The following is a 6,071-nucleotide window of genomic DNA, read 5'->3' as shown; positions in this document are numbered from 1 at the left end:
TACAATAGGTACTCCAATGATAAAAGGGAGAAGAAACATAAGTGATAACATCTCAAAAATTATTTCCTTAATTAATTAAGCTAATGAAGGGTGATTATATAAATTTAAATATAATTGAATTTGAGAATAGTTAGAGATATTTAATAGGCCTATTGGTTGGCTTTAGCATTTGGATTGTGTTCTTAAGTAAATTGGGTCACCTGGACTCAAATTGAAAAGAGAAAATTAGAATTTGGCCTACTCTGTATTATGTCATGGCATAATGCATTTACATCGCAATGTAATGTTGAAAATTAGACTTAAAATGGCGTTTTCATTCATGAAAATAGAAAGAAAAAAGAGGAGAATGACAAGCCTCACAATTCTCTTTACGAGGGCACAATTTTACTATTGTTTTGAGGAGATTTAAAGATTCTAATAACTAAGGTAAGCCTTCCTTGCCATTCCTCTTCCTTTGTATACCATTTTTACGTTACGGTTTATAGTTGGAGGATGATTTTTGGACTTTGGGAGTTTTAGGCCCAAATCCATTAACTTGAATGGAGTTAATGGGAGTTGTTTGAGTTATTTAAAATTAGAGATAGTAGTTTTACTCATTCATGAGAGTGAGCTCTCAATTTTGGATAAACATGTGCATTAAAGTTCCATTAATGAGGATTTTTGGGGTTATTGAAAGCCAGTAATGGTGATAGATGGGTTTGATGAAGTTAGTTAGATCTAATAGGAGTTACTAAACCTAATGTTGTGATTAAACTCAAGAGTTGAGAGTTTTGTATTATTAAAGTATTAAAATTTAAGAGTTGGAAGTAAGTAATTGGTGATATTGATGATGATTAGTATTGTTGATTGTAGATTAACCTTTTGTGTATCAATTGAGCTTGGACTTAACTTGGAAAGCAAGTTGTCATTGAGGTGCACCTTTTACTCTTTCAAAAGTTTGAGGTGATAGGAGGAATCTAATTTGTGTATTTGCTTGTTGATTTATTATATAGTTTTGTGAACACATTTTGAATATATGAACTTACTTTCATAATTATCATAGTACAAATTTGTGCTTTAGAACTTATAAAATGCAAGTATACCTTTAAAATTGATGGTTGAAGTGATCCTGAGGAAAATGAGATTTAATGGGATTTCATATTGAGAATTAAGATGAATGAATGAGTAATGTAATGAATGTATGATGCGGCTTTCAAATGTGAAATTTTATTTTTGATTTTCTAAATAAGATGAGATGGTATGACATTGTGTTATGGTATGGGGATTATGTGGCATATAATTAGGTGATGAACATGTTAATTGAGAATATGCGGTATGATGAATGTGAACTAAATGAGTAATATGTTAAATACCTTGAGCTTGATGTAATGAATAAAGTCCTGCTATGTGTTTATTAAGCATGTTTGTTATATAATCATGATTGGTGGGAGTTTGTCTTTAGAGAGGAGTAGTGATATAAAATTCACATGATAAGGCCATCATTTAGAGTTCAATTCCTAATGTTTATTGAGAGACATAACCATGACTTGTCTCTACTTGTTCCTCAAAGAGACTAGTTTAAGGCTACGGTACCCTACTTGTTCATTGAGAGGAAACCTATGGTTTAGTTATGTGTATTATGAACTTTGGTTGACCTACACCACTTAACAAAAGCTTGTTGGAGTAACTAGTGACATGGATATTGACTTAACTTTAGGGTTTAACAAGAGAAAATGAGGAGAATATAAAGGTGACCATTAATCATGCATATTATTATCTATGGTCACATGATTGATAAGACTGTGACTATAGTAATGATTACACATTTCATTGATAATTGTCATATGTAACATCCAGGAAAATTAATATGATTAGTTAACCCAATTATTTTGATTAGTGAGTAATGAGGTGTATGGCCAAAAGGGCTTAACTTAGTGTAATTATAGTGATTTTAGCCTTAGAAGTTGGGTCTGGATTGATGGTAGGCCACTTGGGCAAGGAAAGAGGAATAAAAAGTGAAGAATTTCTCTTTGTGCCACATGTCGCAGCATGTGGTTTGTCCATTGCGGTGCATAAAGATAGATTTAAATGTAACAGGCTTCTCTGTGCCATGCACCGTGGCGGAGGGTAGTGTGCTCTGCAGTGCATGGCTAAAAATATGATATATCATATTCATATCAGTGCGAGAAAAACAAAGAAGAGGAAGAGAAAGTCAAAGAGCATAACTTTATCTCTGCTAGGGCTTATGGTTAGAGTATATTGACGATAAATTGAAGCTCCTAGACACTCAAGTTAAGTAATCTAAGCCTTCTTCTTCCTTGCTCTCCCTCATTTATGATGATTTATGGTAGGGTTTGAGTTGGAAGATGGATTTTTAGTCTATAAGATTATGGATTTAGTTCCATTGATTAAAATGAATATAATTGGGAGTTGTTTAAAGTATTGGAACACCACATTGATGATTTTAAAAGTGGTTGGTCCATGGGAGTATTTAATATCTAAAAATTGACATAAATATGGTAGTTGGGAGAGGTTTGTGTGCATTAATAATAGTTTGAAGTATTATTAATGATCATGTGTATTAATGAAACCTAAAGAGCCCATTTGGTATAAATGATAGTGAATTTTGGGTTGATAGAATAGTGTATGTGGAGTAATTCTCTATTCTCAATATTTTCAAGACCTAGCTTATCGGATCTGAGTCCGGAAAGAACACACTGAGGCTTAGGATTGTAGAGTAATTCTCTATATGCCTCCTTGTTGTGGTTCCATGTGTATATGTTATTGTATTTGCCAACTAGGATTATTTGACATGATTTTTACACTACTTGCATGATTTTATGTATAACTTGTGTATTTTGTGCCTTGGGTTAGTGAGTTTTGGTTGTAAACCCATGAATAGGGTCAAAATACTTATGCAAGTAGAGATATATATATTTTGAAAGATTTAGGATGAAATTGATGCATTTGTGCAACTTTTACTCCCCTTTTATGTTTTAAGAAAATCGAGGTTGAGTGGTGGTTTTATGATAAACATGTTTTTAATTGTGTGTGGTGCGTTGCATGGGTCCGTTAGAGTCTATTGAGTATGGTCGGATGGTTGGTGTGAGCTATTTAGCACGTGTGGTTGAGTTTGGACATGTATTTGAGAAAATTTGTAAAAAAGTGGTCAAAATGAGTTTTGATGTCTAACTTTTTATAGAAAAAGAATTTGAGTGTGAAACTAGTGCTGGTAGCTATAGCTAGGAGAAAGTTTCATGTAGACACCAAAACCACCTCAATTAGACATCGGACGGAGATTTGAGACGTGTTGGAAGTTCGCTCCCTGTGCTGTCAAATGATAGCACTAATGCTATCAAATTCATGTAATGCACCGCAGCACATGGCGCCTCACACTGTGGTGCATGGCACAAAGAAGACAATCCACGGTGCACATGTCATGAGCCGCGGCGCATGTGTTGTTTTCTACACAAATATCAGTTTTGAGTTTTAAAACTCACGAATTTAGATCCAAATTGATTTCTAAACTTCTACATTATTTTTAAAGCTCTAATTTGAGCTTATTAAATATTGTTTGAGATTTGAAATGTTAAATTTGGGATTCTATTGTAAAAGTTTTGAGAAATTTTTTTATGTGATTTTACAACCTTAGATAATCCTTTGAGGGTTAATCCCTTGATTATCTTGATTGTGGAGCATTATGTGGTTAAGTAAGGGAGACCTTATATCATATAGTTGACAAGATCATGACTGCGGTGATTGATCATGCATTTCCTTAATAATTCTCACATAATTGTTATGATTGTGACTATGATATTTTTGTGTTGTGTGATTTGTGTATATGACACTTATATTGCCAGTTTGCATTTCTATGATTGATTAACTTGCACGTGCATAGATTAGACTACGTTGGTTATTGAATGGTTATACTCACCATATTACTTAACATTTTACAAGCCCTAACTTAGGATAGGACAAAGGGAAAGCACCGGAGCTTATTTTTTACTATAGGCCTCTTTATTGTGGTTTATATATGTATAACTAATTTGATAATGCTAGTTAGAAAAATGCATATTTTGATATTATTTGCACTATTTAATTATTTATGTTGGTTGGTTATATTTTGAGCTTTAGAATGTTGTGTTGTGATTTAAGAAGTTTGGACATAATCAAAATATTAGTACAAGTGTAACTTTTAAATTTAAGATGATCGTGATTGAATATTGTAAGATTTAATATTAAAATGCATCCCCTTATTGTTTTTTAGGTTAAGGGGTTGACATTGAATTTTGTAAAATATGTGATATCTGGCTACCCTGACATGTTACACAAGTTGTCATGACTTTATTGAGTGTGGTCTAAATGTTGGTTTACACTTTTAGTACTTGATTTAGATTTTGGACATTTGGGTTGTCTTTAAATGTGAATTTATGGTTAATATGTGTTTGGACATCCAACTTTTTGATATGAAATAATTTAGGAATAAAATCAGTCTTATTAGTTAGTTCATTGAAAGATCTTTTTATAGACACTTAGGTTATCTTAATAGAACATCAAACGAAGATTCGAGGTGCGTTGGAAGTTTAGTCAAAAAGTTTGTCATGACATCATGTTATTATCATGGGTTCGACATTTTACACTGTAATGTAAAATGCGTATATTGTGGCGTAATGCCAAAATACTGAAGTATACTTATTGCATCATATGCCGTGGTGTATGTGCATTATGCCACTGTGTGTTATGTCAAAAATGTTATTTTTGGCTCTTTAGACCCTAATTTGATTTGTTATCATATCTTGTATGATTTTCATCCTTCCTACTATTTAATTACTCTAATTTTCAATCAAGGCTTGAACTTAAACATATTTTTTTAAAGGGTTTCTTGCAATTTCAAACTTTTTGAAATGTTTTCTAAATATGATTTATGATTAACCATTTTCTATCATGGTATACTATGCTAAGGATTTGCCTAATTTTAATTGCCATAATAGTATGTTATGTGTGATGTATTTTTGGTAATATTAAGGTAGACATTACATAAGTAGCCTAGGATGCCTAAGCTATAAGAACAATAGGGTCGCTTTGGGTTAACTTGGGTTGACATAGGGTTCATTTGAGTTTGCATTAAGAAAGTTGATTTGAGGTTAGGTTGTTGGAATGTTCGAGATTGCAGAGTTCTAATTACGTGCTCTTGCCTTTTATAGAGAAAGGAAATAGGGCAGTCCTTTGAATTTGACTTTCAACGTCAAAAGGAGCAAGCAACTGTTCGTGTCATTCTAGGTACCGTTCGTGTGCCTCATCGAGGGAGAGTGGCCATGTAGGTGCTCTGCTTTCTTTAAGAAATGGTACAATTGGCAAGGTGCAAGATTGCCACTCTTCTAGAACACAAGGTTTCATTTAGCTAACTACCTAATAGGCTAACCTGGGTTGTTGTTCTTTATTTTGATTCGGGCTTTGCTATGTGTATGTCTCTTCTTAGAGTGCCAAATTTGGTTGAAATGATTAATTTATCCCAAGCCTTGTAATGAATCTCATCATTGTCCTTTTTTCTACTCCACCACAACTTAGTCGCTAATTTGTCAAATTCTATGCACGTTTATTTTTTGGAAATTTAAAGCATAACCTAGGGTACATAGGGACTACATCAACTACAACCTTTATTAGTACCTCTTTTCTAGCTTGAGTTAGAATTTTTGCTTCTAATTTTGATTTTATTCACCATTTTTATTTAATAAAAGCCACTACACCTAAGGATCCACTGTCTCTTCAATCCTTAATCATTCACACAGATCTATCTTCCTTTCACTTACATGCCTGACTTGTTCAAGTTAGCTTGCTTTTTAGATGCTCTACCATGAACCTCAAAAATAAACCTAATCTTTTCACAACACTTCTTCCTTACCATCATAAAAAATAATGCATCATTAGCAAAAAAAATAAAAATAAAAATCAATGAGATAGTATAAAGCAGTACTGTAGAGCAAGTTTTATGACAATTATCTCCTTTTCCAACACATGCCTACTTAACATATTAGATAATATCTTTGCTACAATTAGAATTAGGAAAATTGGTCACGTTTGATGAGCCACCT

The sequence above is a fragment of the Prosopis cineraria genome, unplaced genomic scaffold (assembly GCF_029017545.1).
Source record: "Prosopis cineraria cultivar Desert tree isolate PC_DT_omini unplaced genomic scaffold, ASM2901754v1 PC5, whole genome shotgun sequence".
Classification (NCBI taxonomy): Eukaryota; Viridiplantae; Streptophyta; class Magnoliopsida; order Fabales; family Fabaceae; genus Prosopis; species Prosopis cineraria.
Note: the sequence above shows the minus strand (reverse complement) of the source record.